Consider the following 17,813-nt stretch of genomic DNA (forward strand, 5'->3'; position numbering starts at 1 on the left):
GGCTGCTGTTTCATCATCCTGTCAGTGCAAAAAGCACACCCCTGCCTTTGCTTGTGCCACATGCTGTGGGTTGCTACGGTTATATTGTGCTGGTATTTGAAACATTTTCAGATGGATCGTTTCCTAGGAGAACAAACAACTGCTTTTTGCCAGCATCACGCACACGGCTGGCTCGGGGCACTCTCCAGATGGTCCTTCAGCAGGCTCTGGAGGTGCCGCCCCATTCACGGCCATACAAGCTGGCTCGGGGCACTCTCCAGCCCTGAAGTGCAGTCCTCCAGATGGTCCTTCAGCAGGCTCTGGAGGTGCCGCCCCATTCACGGCCATACAAAGAGCCCGAAACTCCTCATGCGTGTGCTTCGCTCAGTTTGCACAAAATGGGAGTTTGAAAGGGCTGCATTCAGGAGCTGTGGCTGCTGCCTGGAATCGCTCCAGCTGGTGAAAGGCTCCAGCTCCCTCCCTCTGGTCTTGACAAACACAGTGGAGCTGCTGAGACAGGTTAGTTGTGCTGGCTAGCGTGTTGTTTTCTGCTCTTCCACAAAGTTCTGACTACGATTTACCTTCAGATCTGTGGAAAATAAATAAATAAAATACAGCAAAACTCTTAAAGTACATCAACGCTGAAAGATAGGCATTTAACACAACTAATATTTACAGAAACCGTGATCAAAACCTGGATGCTCAGTTTTGCACATCTGTTGATTTTTGGAGCTGGGAAAGAACACAGCCTTGTCCTCAGCAAGCAGGGTCATGTGAGGATAGCTCATAGCAGGGAAGCCAACCCAAGCACGGCTCTGCTCTCACCAGCTTTCTGCCACAGGCTGTGGGAGAGGACTCAGAACAGCATTAAATATAGTTGCAGCACAACCTGCCTGGCTAGTTTCTCGTGGATGTGTGCTTTGAAATCTTCACTGAGATGCCCTTGCATGGTGCAGCCTCGCTAAGGACAGCGCGGCGTGGCTGCAGCAGGGGGGTCTGCAGGGCTCGCTGGTTTGTCAGCTCCCCACAGCTACATCTGCTCATCTCAGCTGGTTTCTGGACACCTTCTGCCCTGTTAACAATGAGAAATATTGCCACCTTTCCTTCTTTCCTCTTCTTAGTTATAAATTATTATTATTCCAACAATTTTTAATACAATTATGGAGCAGACTCTGCAAACTGAGCAACTTCTATAAACAATTTTCAGTTTTCATTAAAAACCTTTTATGTCCATATTTTTGGATCTGAGAGAATGGATCAGTTCTCTTTTTTGGAGACAAAAAATGCTAGAAGTTCTGCTGGAAGTAAGTTACAAAATATCAAAATGAGGATAATTTGAAAGTTGTTAACCCGCTGCTAGTCCTAATCCTGTCCCTTCAATTTCCATATACTTAGCAGCTAATTACTCCTCTACGGACCCGGGGAGAAACATTTTGAGGTAATTTTCCGCACCCATAGCTGCTCGGAGGCCCACCCTGGAAGAAGCAGGGAAAACCTGGGCTTGTTTTTATGGGCACCACACCTATGGCACCGGCTCCACCCCGCAGGGAATTCCCACGGTAATTGCCGGGCGCGGAATGCCGGCAAACACTCGGCCGGCTCCGGCTCCAGATCCTGTAAATACGGTAGAAATCCTCACGAAGGTGCTCGGCCTTTTCGCAGTCCTTGTCCCTGTGAGGGTTTTCTATGCTAGTGCCTGTCTCCTGCAGCCCAGAGCCCAGCCAAGCTGTATTTGCCCAGCGCAGAGAGCTCGCAGGGCCTTGGCAGCTGCCTGAGACAGTGTGGGGGTTGCGTTGGCTTTTGTTTTGTTTGGGTTTTTTGGTTTGGTTTGGTTTTTTGGGGGGGAGGGTTGTTTGTTTTGCTGCTTTTTTTTGGTTTGTTTTTGTTTTTTTCCCCTGATAAACAGCGAATAATGGGGTTTCCTCTGACAAGACTGACCTGGTCTGGTCTGTGCCTTTACCTCTTGTGGTCAGACGGGCAGTGACATCTTTCCGCTCGTAGCTCAAACCTAACTGCGTTTCAAACACTGCAGTGCAGACCATGGCAAAACCCCCTGCCGATGATGCAAGAGGAGTGGTGCACAAGCACGGGAGGCAGAAGATGGGTTTGTGTGCCTTGCCTGCCCCTCGCAGCTCCCAGGATCCGCCTGCGGTGGGCAAATGGCCACAGCCTCAGCTGCCATCTCAGCTACTGGCGCAGCAAGAAGTAAAGTAAAAAACCCCCTCCTGGTTTCCCTGTTCCCAAACTTCTCCTCCATTCAAAAGTACCGTGTTTAAAGGCAGTGTCATGGGCTGGGAACCCCCAGTCTTGCACGGTTTCCTTCCGCTTTTCTTCTTCCTGAAACGCAGCGCCTTTGTCATCCCACAACCGCACGGTGCCCTCTGAGCAACAAAGGGAGCACTCGCTGTGAGCTCCATTCATGATGTCTCTGCAGACTTGCCTTCCCGGGAGACCCTTCTGGTGTGAGGATGAGGAGGGAGGAATCCTCATTTTATCCTCCACCATTCCTCAGGACAATAGGCAGTGCCTCTGGGCACAGGCAGCTTGTAAAACCCACAAAATTGAAATTTTTTTTTGGCCAAAATGTTCCTGATTTTAAGCAGATAATGAGCCAGGGAAAACAAACTCAGCATGTAAATAGAGAAGAGGTGCTGTACAACCAGCACTCAACAGCGTTTTTAACTTTAGTAGAAATATAATTTTCACAAAGAGGAAAATCCCTTTAAATCCCACGAACCCCTCAAGCCTGATGGGATCTGGAGAATTAGGGGCTATGAGCACATCGGACTGGAAGTCTTGGTTCTCCTCCTTTCAGCAGGACAGCAACCAGGCATTACCAAGGACTGTGTGAAATAGCTCATTCTAGCAAAGTGCATTTGCCCCTCCTCTGGAGGTCAGGGATTATTTGTTCACTGCTGAAGGGAAGCTGCTTTAGCCACAGAGCCGACTGCCTTCCTCTAGAAATCCCCCCGAGGAGAAGCTGAGTAAGCTGAACCAGGGGATGCTGAGGCCATGGCAATATTTCCCTCCTAAAGCAGCTGTTGCCACATACAACCAATCAGAGGAAAAAAAGAGCAAAAAAGGCAAACAAAAAAAAACAAAAAAAAAAAAAAAAAAAAAAAAGGAAGGGAAGGGAAATGTGCCCAGGGAAATGTTATGTTACTAAGGTCCCTTGCTGTGTTCAGACAAAAAAGGCAAACAACAACAAAAAAAAAAAAAAAGGAAGGGAAGGGAAATGTGCCCAGGGAAATGTTATGTTACTAAGGTCCCTTGCTGTGTTCAGCTGCAAGGCAAACTTGACTGAAAAAATGGGAGGAATGTGCCTTGTTTTCACATAAGGACTTAAGGACTGCAGAGCATCTGTCCTGCAGTTCCCATGGGATTGGTTTTAATCCTTTTTTCCTAAATAACCAATCTGACTTACAGATGTGTGTGTTTTCTTCCCAGGTCCTGCAGGCTTGTTGGAAACATCCTCAAGTGTTTCCTTCTCCAGGCAAATGAGTGGGAGAGATCCCAGCTGATACTTGGACTAGGGAAGGACATTTCAGCTCAGCTCATGGACCAAGCCTTCTGTTTCTGCAGTGTTTCAGAGCAGCACAGTGCTGCAGGGGGTTACATGGGACCAGGATGGGGAGCACAGCTGATTGTCACTGACTCCAGTCAGCATGTGGCCCTCTGAGGCTGCACACAGTGGAACTCGGGTGCCAACCCAATGTTTTCCACTTGATTCACTATGAAAGTGGATGACAGCAGCATTAGAAAAAATCATATGAAGCAGAAAATGGCATAAGGCACCTTACGTGCCCTATTAAGCAGTGAGTATTTTCCTCTCACTGCATGCAGACAGTGCAAGGGGCATGGGAGCATCCTCCTCCTGGCCAGGGAGCTTGTGCCCAGCTCGGACTGAGAGCAGTGGAGGACACTGCCTGCCTGCACTAGGGAAGTGAGAAACTCCTTAATAAGAGCTGTCAGGTGCACTGTGTTTGCTTTGCTCTGGGTGATTCCCCAGAAAACCACAGTCCAGGCCAGGCGAGTGGCTTGGCGCCGGCTCTGGCACAGCTCCCCTGCTGGAGTCTTCCATGGGAGCTGCCACAGCAGCTCCTGCAGCAGCCAGGCACACACTAAGCAAAAAAAAAAAAAGAGAGTGGAGACACAAAGATGGTCATTCTGACGCTGAGAAAGCTCAAGAGAAAGTCCTGCCTTATCCCTAGTTTCTTCCTTTCAACCCCAAGAGCAGGAGTTACAAGTGACCATAGGAAACACTCTACTTTCTGAGAAAAAAACCCCAAACACCTAAAAGCAAGCAAACAAACAAAAAAAGCAAGCAAAAAACCCCAAAATAAAACAAAGAAAACCAAACAAAAACCTCACCAAAACCAAACAAACACCCAAACAACAAAAACCAACCAAAAAATTATCTGTGTAGTACCCACATTTACACTGAAATCCAGTACATCCAGCTAGAAATTGCATCAGCTTGGTCCAGGTGTAATTTTGCTGTGATGATAGCCATTTCAGCAAAAGTCTTCAGCTGTACCTCTCTGCCCTGACCTGCTTTGGCTGCCTGACAATTGCCTTTCCTCTTCCTCAGTTTCTGCAACTTTCTGTGTTTCTGCCCCCCAACCCTGACCCTCACTGGGAAGCTTTCCTGGGTTCTCATAGCTGTTGTGGGCAGTGTCATGTAGCAACATTCAAAACCAAGTTTTATCTGGCTGCTTCATGGCAATCTGATTTTAGTCCTTCGAAGTGGGATCCTCTCGTATTTTAGTATTTGGATCTTTCTCCTCATTGCTCATCTGCCGTGCCTGTGTTTAGTTCAGCATGTTAACATTTACAGTGACTTCATGGCAAATCTACCCTGCAGCTCTCTGCATCCAAAGGAAATGGGATAAAGAAGGGCACTGGCAGCACAGCTATGTGTCACATAAGTGTCCATGAAGCAGAGAAGAAAGATCAGCTTGAACACCTGCCTTGCTGGCTTAAAAAGAGTGGAAGTGGTGAAGCTCTCCTTGATGAGCAGCAACAAGTCATGGCAGCTGAGTCACCAAGACACCTACCTGTCAGCAGGTGATCTGGGACACGTCAGCCATCCCAGAGGACCCACGTGGGATGGCACGTGCTGCTCACACGGCAAAGGTTCAGCTGTGCATGTTACTGGGGAGATGGAAGGTGGCTGTCACACCACAGTTCACATAAGAAGTGAAGGGAGCCCTGCACATAGTGCAGGACAGGTACTTTTACTTTCAGTGCTGGTTTTGTTTATACAGCCTGGGTGGAGGCAGGAACCCCACCAAAACAAGCTTACAAAAGGAACATTTCATTTGTGGAAGGAACATGGAATTTCCCAAGGTAAGAACAGCACGTTGAAGTGATTGCATTTCCATCAAGCAGCTGGCATTCTTTCCAGTGCCCCACTTCCTCCTCTCCAGCCTTGCTTGCTTGCAGGCCGAGGGCAGCTGTGGCTCAGGGCCAGCCCTGGAGGTCAGTGCCTGCCTGCCTGGAGCCATGTCTGTTTGCAAGGTGAGCCTCTGTACCTGAGCAGAAGCAACACCCGTGCACTGGGACAGCTTTGCTGCTCTGCTCCTCTCCTCCCTGATGCTGGGTGGCCCCAGGCCCTTCAGAGGACTGAAAATTGATGCTTCTGTTTGCCATGGTAAAGCACTGAGAGCCAGCAAACTCTTCTAATTTTTAATTCTCATTTTTTCTCTTTCAATAGGGCATACACTTGTGTGTGTAAGTTGCCATTTTCCCTGACAGTTTCTCGTGGCAGCCCCATTTCACAGCATGGCCAGTGTCTATTTCCCTGGTGTCCTCCTGACCTTGATTGCTCATCTGAGGGGGCCCCTCTCCTACCTCCAACCTGCTCTGTGCTCCCAAGTTCTCCTGCTGGCTTCACCTGTTCATTCCCATGATAAGCCTTCAAGGCCCTCTCTGTCTTTTTATATGGAAAGTGCACAAACTCCACCTCTCCTTTCTTGTAGGCTCAGCAAAGCCTCTTCCTGCTACTAGGAAGACTTGCTGCTCCTTCCTGTCCTGGCAATTTGGTGGACTTCTAGGAGGGTTCTGCATGGTTTGGGCCACAAGGATTTTCATTCTTCTAGACCCATCTCTGGAAGAGGTTTTCAGTCTCCCTGCTCTCCCTTACTCCTCCCACTGGAGCTAGATTCCCCTTGAATGGCTGATGGAGTAACTACAGTGCAGTTCCCTATGCTTGCTTTGGGCAAAATTGAACAGGTTAATTTAAATTAAGGCATCCTTGCTAGCTCTGCCTGAACTGAACTAGAGGAAAACTCATGCAATCCTCTCTGCCAGCTGTGATAGGAGTGCTGTGGCAGCCAGGCAGGCCAGGGTCATCAGCTCTTCCACCTGCAAAGCTGGGCTCAGCAAGCCATGTGCTGTGCTGTCCTTCTCCACAAGGGGCCAAAACAAAACCAGCTCTGTGCTAAGCAGAGGGGCTTAGCTGGTTAGCCAAGGAGGTTAGCTGGAAGCACTAGTCACAGGTTCTGCTGGAAGATCTGCCTATCCTAACATCCAGACTCCTCAGAGGCTGGTGCTGGCTCTTTCCTCAGCTCTGGTGTGAACAGCACTGGCTCTCAAAGCTTTCCTCTTTTCCTCCCGAAATATGCCAAAGTTAACACTCTTCCAGGTGAACATAATAAACTTCCAGCTGGGGAATCCACATGGGAAAGGGGTGTCTTGTCCTGCAGTGCAAAGGCCACCAGGCACATTTCCATGGAAATGAGGCCTGGCCTCCATGTAGGAGAGACTGAGGGACCATGCTGTCTCCCTCCCTCCCTCGTGCCAGAGATTCAGGACAGTGGCATAGGGTCAGGAACAGAGTGCAAGAGTGTGGGATTAGGTTGCTTGGCCAGGAGGGAATAAAGATCTAGCAGTCCTTGAGTGGGCCCATTGAAAGGTCCCACTTGGGTGAGGCCCATGTGGCTGAAGCTCTCTTCACAGAGAGCAGTAGGCACAACCTGCCCAGGATTTCCCCTTGGGAAGGCAGTGAGAAAGCTCAGAGAAAGAAGAGAATACAATTCTTATCTCTATTTGCTGCGCCTGTTGTTTGGCACATGTGGAATGTGTTATAGAGATTGTTTACCAAAGGTGATTTGTTAATTGGACTCTGGTGATGGTTGTTTTGATTGATTGGCCAATTAGGTCAAAGCTGTGTTGTGGCTGTTTGAAAGAGTCATAGGTTTTCTTTAGTTTAGTATTGTAGTAGTATAGTAGTAATACAGTATAATATAGTATCGCTTAATAAAGCATTTCTTCAGCCTTCTGAAATCATTGGAGTCATTGCACGTTATTCCTGGGGGTCGTTCTGCATCGACACACCCAAGCAGACCCCTGGCTGTTCAGGTGCTTCCAAGCCAAGAGAGAAGCCACTAGTGAGTTGTACATACTGCAGGAGTATGGAGTTGCTGAGCACAGGCTTTCCAGATGCTGGCTTTGGATACAGGCTTTCACAGCCTATCAGCATCCCAATTTAGGGTTTGAAATCTCTTTTGGGATCCATACCCAAGTGTCAATTTCCACTACTGGACAGAAAGTATTTTCTCCTGAAGCAGGGATGAAATAGATGCTGTATTCCTGTGGCACTTTAGAATGCCCTTTTGTAGGCCCTGCAGCATGAACCCCAGCTGGGAGTGGATAATATTGCTGTTAGTTGTCCTGCTGTTGGGTAGTTAATATAGACACCAACATGGGCAGAAGCATCACCCTGCACAGGCCTGAGCTACTAATTGCTAAGAGCCCAAGTGATGGTGAGGTTATTTATATCTCAGCCTTTCCAGCATTGGTCATGGCTGAAGACAACACACCAGACTGGAAAGACCTCTGGGCTGGTGATTGGGGTGGCCTTATTAAGTGTTAAGCGCAGCCTGTTCCTCAACAAGCTGTTTTCTTCATGTAACCCAGCGTTTTCTTCAGGTAACCCTGACACATCTTGCAATAGCCTGGCTGGAAAATCTATTGCAGCACGGAGAGCAATGTGAGCAGCACCTTCAGTGGCTCCATGTGTGCCCAAGGTTGATCATCCCTGACATTAATTATGGGTTTGCTCTACCCCGAGGATGAGGCCTGTGTTTTCCAGTATAATCACATGAGCTCAGATGCCCCAAGCACAGCTTTGATTCTCACACTGAGCAAGCGCTCGGGGAGCACGTGTGGCTGCTGCAGTGCCTGGCAGGTAAACGAGCTGGGGCTGACGGTGGTGAGCCTCCTTGGAACCTGTCACCACATCCTGGATGCTGAGGAGGTTGTTGCAGTGCCTCCTGCCAGGGGCTCCCTGCTCAGGTAACTTCACAGCCCCTTCCTGCAGAGCTGTCTCTGGTGCCAGTAGAGGCTGCCAGCTCCTGTGGTAAGGCTTCAAGGAACAGACTGGTTTGTCACCTCCAAGCTGGTAAATCTAATCAAACAACACACAAGAGTTCAGTGAGCTGAGAAACCTGCTTTGCACAGGAACTTGTGTGATCAGAGTGCCAGCTGTCCGAAGCCAGGACTGGACGTGACTGGCTTCTCCAGGGTGGTAGTGGGCCAGGAGAAAGAGGGGGATCACTGGAACTGAAACAGCAAAAGCACACCCTGGAAGCTGTATCTCCTTGTAGGTAACTCTGCAGGCTGGATGGATGCCTGTCTCCAAGCACTGGCATTACTCTGTGGCTGGAGTGTGTCCTCACAGGTGTCCTTCCAAGAGCTGTAACTAGCCTGATGGGTTGTGGTGTAGGGAGGTGGATTTATTCTGGTGGTAGAAAGGTTTTGGGGCAGGGGAATTCCCAGCTTTTCATGTCATTTGAGCTTGGATGGCTGCAAACTTTTGACAGCAAGCAAAGCTGTGCCAAAATTAATGACAAGCTATTCCACATGCAGACCATGCTGCTGAATTTGGTGCGAGTTTCTATCCAAACCAGGGCTCAGTCTGTCCTTGGCAGGCAATCTGCAGGGAAGGATTCCTCTGACCTTTACCCTGCATGAGATCCACTGAGCACAGTCCAGTAACCCTGAGCTGACATTGAGCAACCCCAGCAAAACAGCAGCTGTGTCCAGTCACCTGAGTGTTTGGAAATCCTGGACTCTGGATTGCACAAAATACAGCTGATGTGCCCTGGCTGTACAGGGCAGACTGTCCCCTCATGTGCCAGGACCCCAAGAGTACAACCTGCCAAACTCACCACACGCATGCAGCTTCTCTCAGCACAGGAACCTTTATGTCAGGCCAGGAAACCCCAAACAGAAATAGGGAACCCCTGCCTGCCCAAGCAGCGTGCTGGGATTTCTCCATAGCAATGCACTGTGGGCTTTTTGCAGCAAAACCATGACCCAGCTTGCTTGCAACAAGCCACGTGCTTTGCTTGGCCCCAGAGGCCAAGGCTTGCGTGGTTTCCAGCTCTCCAGGCAGCCTGCAGAGGCAGGCCCAGCAGCAGCCTGGCTGCCAGCTGTGGGGCAGGGGCTGCAGCTCCCGGATGCTTCGGCACGGAGCCATGGCTGATGTGCTGGGCAGCCTGCCCTGCAAGATCTTCGTGTTTCCTCAGGCAGGAGCAGGCTGAAGTGGTGGGCGGAGTGTTAGTGCAGAGTTCAGCTCCAGCTCTTCATCTTGCTCAAAGCGTATCTAGATTAAAAATGCTGGATTCTTTTAGCAAGATATATATTCCTCTCCTAAGGGGCTGCACCCATGGGGAATTGTAGTTATGCATTTTCCAGTAAACAAGAGAGGAGCAAAGTATTTCACCTGCTTCACCCCCCGGCTCCCTGTCCTTCTATGCAGTATGGGTTTCTGCTCCCTGCCTTGCTCAGTTATTCTGTTATGGGAAAGGGACAGTCTGCTGTCCCTGGGTGTGCTTCTTTCTGCGTGCCTCAAATCAGGGGGACAAAAGCAAAGGCCAGAAAACATTTTTCACAGAACAGATCTGTAATGACCTCTGATCCTGGGTCACCTCTTTTGGCCTGCTGTGCTGGCCAGCCTGAGGCTTGAGTGTGCAATTCTGGCCTTGACATCCCCCTCTGCTTGTGTAGGCAGCCCCTTGCTCTATTTTCTGGGCAGCAGATGTGCCCAGTGGACTCCTGCAAACTGACAGGCACACAAAAGTGAGGTGATGCAATGCTTATCATTGCCATGCTTATCATTGCCATGCTTACACCTTTCCAAGGAACTGGTCTTTTATCTCCCAGGTCCACATCCCACTGCCCTTTTGCCTCTGTACACACAGAAAAGTTCTCTGTAAGGAGGAACTGGATTGTCTGGAAAATATCCTGCAATTCACTCTGCCAGCTGGTTCTGAGCAGCTGCTCTGTGTGGCTCTGCACTTGCTAAGATGTGGTAAACAAATCTCCAAGGAGTAGCTTGAAGGAGAGATGGGCTTTTTCAGTATAGACAGTAAGTGCAGGGAAGGAGAGCACAGCAGGGACCTGAGATGGAAAGGAAACAGGAAGACCTGTCACCTCTTTATGTGTTTTACTCTCATAGCAGCAGCCGTCTTCTATACTTCCCTTAAAAGAAAGAAAAGGCAAAGATGATTCATGTCCCATTCCCCAGCTCAGCCTTGAAGCAGCATTAGTGTGACTAAGGTCCTTGCTGCATCATTTCTTTCTCCATCTGATGCCGAGAAGGTCGTAGCAGGGCAGATTGTGATTAAGTGGAATTTCTCAATGTTGAAAGATGTTTGAGATTTGTCCCGGTGATTAATAAAATTACTTAGGGGGCCATAGGAAAATCTGATCCTATACATTTTTTTCTGAAGAGCATGAACCCCTTGAAAGTCCCGTGTGTGAAGACTTAGAGAACAGCATTTGCATGGGGTGCCTCTGCCAACAAAGATGAGCAAAGGTGAAACCCATGATACCACAGGGCCCCTGCCAGCAAGAAATCCTCCTGAATTTCCACATAGCTCTGGTTCACAGCCTTTCACCTTGCCTTGTTGCACGCTGCTGGAGGAGGTCTGCTAGTTTAGAAGAGCCTAGAGCACACGAGGGAGGCCCAGTGCACAGACAACAGCCCAGATCTTGCCAGTCCCAGCAGAAATTAAAGCAGGTGTGTTTGCAGCTGCTTTAACACTGTAGCTGATGGTTTTACCAGTTCATGTTCCTCATGGCTCTGCAGAGGAGAGGACAGGTAGCACACACACTCCAGGCAGCCTGCCCTGGGAAGCACCTCCTCTGCAAACATCTATTTAAAGGCAGTCCCTGCCCCGGGGAGTTTGCAGCCCAAAGCTGGGGCAGAGAAGCTGCAGGCCAGAAGCCTGTGTGGGCTGTGACTCCATGTCCCACAGCAACATTTTGTGTCTGCTGGTTCGTGGTGCCCTAAGATGCACATGCAGCCTGCCAGGGTGAGGAGCAGCAGAGCTGGATGGGGGCAGTGGCTTTGCCCCCGTCACGCATGTGATCAAGGGCAGAGATGGAGCCAGACCTGGTCTCTGCCTGTCTGTGCCACTTGTTACTAGGTGCTAAAGAGGACAGGTTATGTTTTACTTTCTTTCAGTGGTGTTAAGGAGCAGACTGAATGCTCCTATGCTGCAGCACAAATCACTGGTTATCTGTACCTCATTTTTCCCATTGGGAACTTAGCACATTTGTACTGTATTTTAAGTGGCTAATACCACATTCGGTCAGGCTCACTGCTGTTATTGCAATTCCTAATTTAAATTACTGGCTGTTTGCTAGCAAAAACATTTATTTTCCTTTCCCTCATTCCTTTGGTATTGATCAGCCTGTTCTGTCCTGGCTTCTCAAAGGGAGGTTTTCTCTCGAGACATGTGCAGCCCCAGTTGGCAGATGCTGGAAGCATACAGCTCTCACAGAGGCCCCTTCTGGGGACTCTCAAAACTGTGCCAGCAGCATGTCTGCCATTCTACACGAGTTCTGTGAGGTGCTGTGCACAGACAGAGGGCACAGTAGGTTGCTAGTTAGCAAAAGAGAGATGCTCTGAGAGCTAGTTCATTAGGTATATGATTACAGCTCTGCAGAAATGATTTAGCTATCAGCTGTAAGAGAGAGACAGACACTGATGAAGCTGCTGCACCACATATGAGAAGAATCATTCTATCTGCAGCTTGATGCAGCTCATGCCACACACACACAGTTCAAACAATTTCCTCTTACTTCTACATTTCTTGTAAGGCAGCCAGGCATGTCGAGCTCTCACTTTCAAGGACAGATCTTCAGTACACATTTGGATCCTGTCTGAGCAGGAGTCAAAAAACATCAACTGGTGTTCATGGGATAAAGGCACTTAACTTTGCATCCAGGGGAGCAGTCGGTCATTGCAGCAAAATTTATGTCAATCACAAGTCACAGCCATACATTTCAGGGACCACAGGGCTTGGCATGTTCCCCACTGAAGCTTTGATGCCTTGCAGATATTTGCATATATCACCACTGCTTCTTTTTCTAACCTCTACTTAATTAAAAAAAAAAAAAGAGTTAAAATGGAATTCCATGCAAAGCAGCTCCATCACTGCACCAGCTTGCACTTTCCTGTCTGAAGAGCTCTTGGAGGCTCAGTTCAGGGGAGGTGAGCTACTCTGTTCACTGGAGGTTAAAAGCACAAGGAGGTTCTCTGCTTTAACCCTTTAAAGTAGGATGTTTTGCAGGGGTTGCTCTCATTTTGTAGCTTACTTGCTTCTGAATGTCATGACTGTTTACATCCACTGTAGGTGCATTGTGCCCTGAACTCTGGATTTCCACATTCCAGTGGCAGACTGATGAGGTTAAGTGGGACCATACTCTGCACATTTCACTGATCTCACACATCTTGTCTTTGACTTCCTACTGTGGTTTACTGAGGCTGCTACTCAACAGCTAATGGAATAGGGCTTGGAATGCCAGGCACTGGAGAGGACACATCCTGGCCAGACCACAGGCTTTGATGTCAGGAGCACTTGTATCCAATGCCTGGTCCTGTGTAAAGACTCAGCTGCCACCAGGAGCAGAGAGCAACTGGGCCCAGCTGTAAATCCAGTGAAGCATGTGTCACAGCACTGCTTTCTGGGCTAAGCAGTGATTGAAATGTGCCCTGTCTCTAGGGCATACTTGCTTCTCAGCTCACTCTGAAAAGACTCCTTTGTGATGGCACACAGCAGCATGCCTCCATCTTCACCTCTGGCTGGCACAGGGTCAGAGCCAGCCTGGGTAAAAGCTCTCCATCTCCCACCAGGCAGGCATGTGGCAAGGAGGGGACCCTGAGAGGCAGGATCATCTGTGCCACTGCCAGCACCCTGCCCAGCAGCAGCATCCTCACTGATTCACCTGCACACCTCAGCTCAGGTGGAAGACCAGCCACAGCCTAAAGGGAGACTTCTCCCAAGTTGTTTTCTTGGTGTCCTCAGAGACAGGACTCAGAACCTCTGGGACTGAAGATGAAGATGATATTTCATGTGCCATTTAGCAAAATTATTAATAAGTCTACACAGACATGCCTTATCCTGTGATTACAAGGAATGTAATTACATGCAGTTTCTCCTGACAGCATTCAAGAGCCCAGCTGTGAATTCAGTGAAACAGAATAGCTACAGAGAGAACATTTTTCTTAGGGCCATGTTGAGAAACCACCTGTGGTGATGTTTCATGATGAATGTGCTCCCAGCACCAGGGACTTGCCTCCAGGAAGAGGACACACTGAGCTGTGTTTGCTTTGTTACTGAATAAAGCATCTGCATGGGAAATACCTAACACTCCCTGGGTGATGTACCTTGGCATCACACCGTGGGTTGAATCAGTCTCCAGATATGGTCTAAGTCATGGAAGAACTATCCAGTGGCAGGACACTGGTTGGTGTCAGAATCAGCATCAGTTTACCATCCAAAAGCTGTACACTTGACACAGCCCCAAAACCTTCAGCATGAAAGGGTCCTCAGGATCAATTTTGAAAATATCACCTCCAGTGAGCTGGGTTTTCTTCCTGATATATTTAGAGCAGTCAAAAGAAGGAGTCAATGGTTGGAGAGAATAGGATGTGTGTGTGTGTGTGAAGGGGGCCAGGTGCTGAGGGTGAGAGAAAGCAGAGCCAAGCAGACCTGATGGAAGGCTGCTAGCTCCAAGGCTAAATGAAGGACTGCCCCTATGCAAGCATGAGGAGTTTAACAGCTATTACATGGAGGATAATTGGATGCAAATTTGAAGGCTGTCTTTTCAGAGATGGCATGTTAGGCCCCAGGATGGAGGTATTCCTAGTTCACATGACTCAGGAAAAGAGTGGGAGAGGAAGGAAATTCTACTATGTTGCAATCACAAAAGTTAGGAGAAAACATTTTTCAGGTGAGTGAGAAAATAAACATCTGAAGTTTCCAATGAGTAAGAAAAAAAGTGAAATAAATTCTTGTTTTCTGAGTCTAAAGAAGTAACCTGTTTCACTTAGGAAGTTCTCAATACGGTTTTAGTCTTCTATATTTTTAAAAAAAATTAATTGTTTCTAACTGAAACAAAGCAGAGCAAAACATCTGACATGAGGAAAAGTGCCAGCAAAACCTCAACATGATCAGGGCAGACTTCAGGCTGCTCAGGGAATTAACAAGTAAAGTCCCCTGGGAAAGTGTTTTTGCAGACGCCAGGGTCCATAAGTGCTGGTCACTTTTTAAACATCACCTCCTAAGGGCACAGAAGCAGGCAATGTCAGAAGTTAAGGAGGTAAGACAGAAGTCCAGCTTGGCTGAACATGAATCTTCCCTTGAAAATAGGCAAAAAAGGAAGGTGTGTGCCCAGTGGAAGCAAGCCCAGGTAACATGGAAAGGATATGGAGATTTTGCTTCCCACCATAGAGAGAAAATTCACGCTGACAAAGCTTAGCTGGAGTTGAAGCCAGAACTGTGGGGGGATAATAAAAAGAGTTTTTTCAAATATGTTGATGGCAAAAGGCAGCATAGAAATAACATCAGCCCATTCCAGGATGATTCCAGTCCATTCCATGTCCATGTCACCTCACCTCACATGGACACAGCAGAGGTGTTCAATGAGGTGTTATTCTTTGCCTCTGTCTTCAAAAGAGATGACAGATTAAAGGGGTCTCAGTGCTCTGAGCTGAGGGACCATGGCTGTGAGAACGATCAACTCCCAGTTGACCCTGAAATTGTGTGAGATCTGCTGCTCTGGCTGGATCCCTAAAAATCTATGGGGCCTGATGGGATTCACCTGAGAATCCTCAAAGATCTGGCTGATGTCATCACAAAAACTCTCTGAATTATTTTTGAGCAGCCTTGAGAACCTGGAGAGGTCCTGGCTGCCTGGAATCTGGTGAATTTTGATCTGATTTTGGAGGGCAAGACGGAGGACCCTGTAAAAAAGAGGCTTGTCAGTCTCACTTCAGTGCCTGGCAAAGTTATGGAGATTATTCTGGGAGCAACTGGAAACCACCAGAATGACAATGCAGTTACTGGTCACAGCCAGCACGGCTTCATGAGAGGAAAGTCCTGCTTGTCACAGCTGACTTCCTTTCATGACAAGCTAACCCACCCAGTTGATCAGGGAAGCCAGTTGATGTAATTCTTTCAGATTTCAGTAAAGCTTTGATACTGTCTCTCACAGGATCCTTCTGGACAAAATGTCCAGCTCACAGCTGGATCAACACATCATGGGATGGGTGAGCAACTGGCTCAAGGGTCAGGCACAAGGGTGGCAGTGAATGGGGTGACATCAGGCTGGTGACCTGTCACTGGGGGGGTCCATAGGGCTCCAACCTCAGCCCTGTGCTCTTCACATCTGCATAAGTGTCTTGGATGAAGGACTGGAAGGGATACAGAGCAAGTCTGCAGATGATACAAAACTGGGAGGGGCTGCTGAAGTCCCTTGAAGGCAGGGAGGCCCTGCAGAGAGACCTTGACAAATTGGAGGGCTGGGCAGTCACCCACTGAATGATGTTCAACAAGGGAAAGGGCTGGATTCTGCACCTGGGATGGGGCAAGCCTGGATGTGTGTAGACTGGGGAATGAGAGCCTGGAGAGCAGTGCCATGGAGAGGGACCTGGAAAGGGCAAGTTCAGTATGGGCCAGCAGAGCCCTGGCAGCCAGGAGGGACAACTGTGTTCTGGGGGGCATCAGGCACAGCATCACCAGCTGGGCAAGGGAGAGGATTGTCCTGCTCTGCTCTGCACTGGGGCAGCCTCACCTCGAGTGCTGGGGGCAGTTTGGGGTGCCACAATAAAAATAGACATTAAAAAGATGGCAGTTTCCCCTTTCTGCTTTGTGTGGACTTCTCTGAAAAAGGAAACAGAATTATCAGTTCCTTACTTTACGAGTCCCTCAGATACAGGGGTGTCCTGTGGAGGGAAGTGAGGGATTGGATCACCTTGGCAGTCCAGCTGTGTGGAGAAGAGAAACTGGCTTTTTGTGTCATCACCCAGAGCAGGAAGGCAGATATCCTGGAGTCCTGGCTTTCCCTGGACCTGCTCACCTCCCTTCCACTGGGACAGAGTCAGAGGAGAGGATGCTATGGGCAAACCTTAAGCATTTCTGCATGAAAAGTGCTACAGCTGGGCTGAGCTGTGAAGGGGAGGAGACCACCTCAGCAGTGGACCTGATCTGCTGTTGTTGGTGGGTCCCACCTAGGTTTTCCATCCTGGTGGCACTGTTGCCTTTCTGCCATTTCAGCTGCTGAACATGCCCTTGCTCTGTTATATCCCCTGTTTGAACCTGGCTGACTGCAGCTGAAGCCTGGCAGCCTCCCACACAGCTATAGGGCTGGCTCTGCTTCCACCCCATTATTTCAGTTTCCATAGGTCTGAGTGCTGCTGCAGGAGTGCTTATCAAGGCAGGAGACACAGCAGTTTGAGAGCTGGCCCCTGCCTCCGTGGGGTAGTCCAGCAGCCCAGCAGCAGCGGGACAGATGGAAGATGTTGGGTGGCCAAGTAATTTTTTTTTAACTGCAGCAGCCTCATTCATAGACTGTTAGAGAGGAGGTGGAGATCAAGTGTGCTCCGGGGTGAGGGGGATTTGAATCCCCTGCCTTGGGAGTGTTTGCCCCAAGCTAGGCTTGGCACAGCCTGGGGTAAGGAGCCTCCGTGCACTTGGGGGAGGGCTTGTTTTTTTGTTTGCTAGGGCAAAACATCTCCAAGAAGATGCTGCCAGGGGTCAGATCTAAGTTTTTGGAAGAAATCCAGAAACATCACCCTCGATGCATACTGGAATGGAAGCCCATCCACTTAGTGAAATGGAGAGAAAAGGGTTTTATTCACAGGCTGGGCAGCCTTTTCCCATACAGAGGAAAAACACCGTGTCCTCCCACGCTGCAGCAGCACACACCACAGCCCGGTTCTCTTTTCCCACTGCTCCGTGCTCCTCAGGGTGGGGGCTGCCTCTCACTTGACCCCTGGCACTCCCCGGTGAGAACAAAGCATTGCTGAGGCAGAGCAGCAGCACTCAGAGTCCTCTACAGAGCCTTGGGAAACTCCCTCTCCTTCAAGCTACTGAAATCCAGGAATAATAATTAACCAAGCTAAATGTTGCACCGTAATTGTAGCTGTGTGCCCTTCAAGGTATGCATGCATGTTAAAAGATATTTGTGTTTTAAGGCTCTTTCTTGAGCCATACATTTGCTCACATTGTGCTTGCAGCTGGAGAGATGAAAATCTTACCTTGAAAGATGCACAGGAAAATTAATCTGAAGTAGCTAAAATTATGAATGGGGGGGAAAAATAAATTAAAGGGGTGCAGGCTTGTTCCTTCAGAGCAAGGAAGCCCCTGGGGCTGGTGGAGGACAGGGAAGAGGCAGCACCCCTGCAGCTGGAGAGGCCATGGAGCCTGGTGCCGTGGTTCATGGCCACTGGAACAGGGCAGAACTGCAGAAAGGAGTGAGCGGGGAAAATCCCAGCCCTCTTCTGACGGGACTGGAAAGTCCTGTTTGGAAAATTG

The sequence above is a fragment of the Passer montanus genome, unplaced genomic scaffold (genome assembly GCF_014805655.1).
Source record: "Passer montanus isolate IOZ18808 unplaced genomic scaffold, ASM1480565v1 scaffold18, whole genome shotgun sequence".
In the NCBI taxonomy this organism is placed as follows: Eukaryota; Metazoa; Chordata; class Aves; order Passeriformes; family Passeridae; genus Passer; species Passer montanus.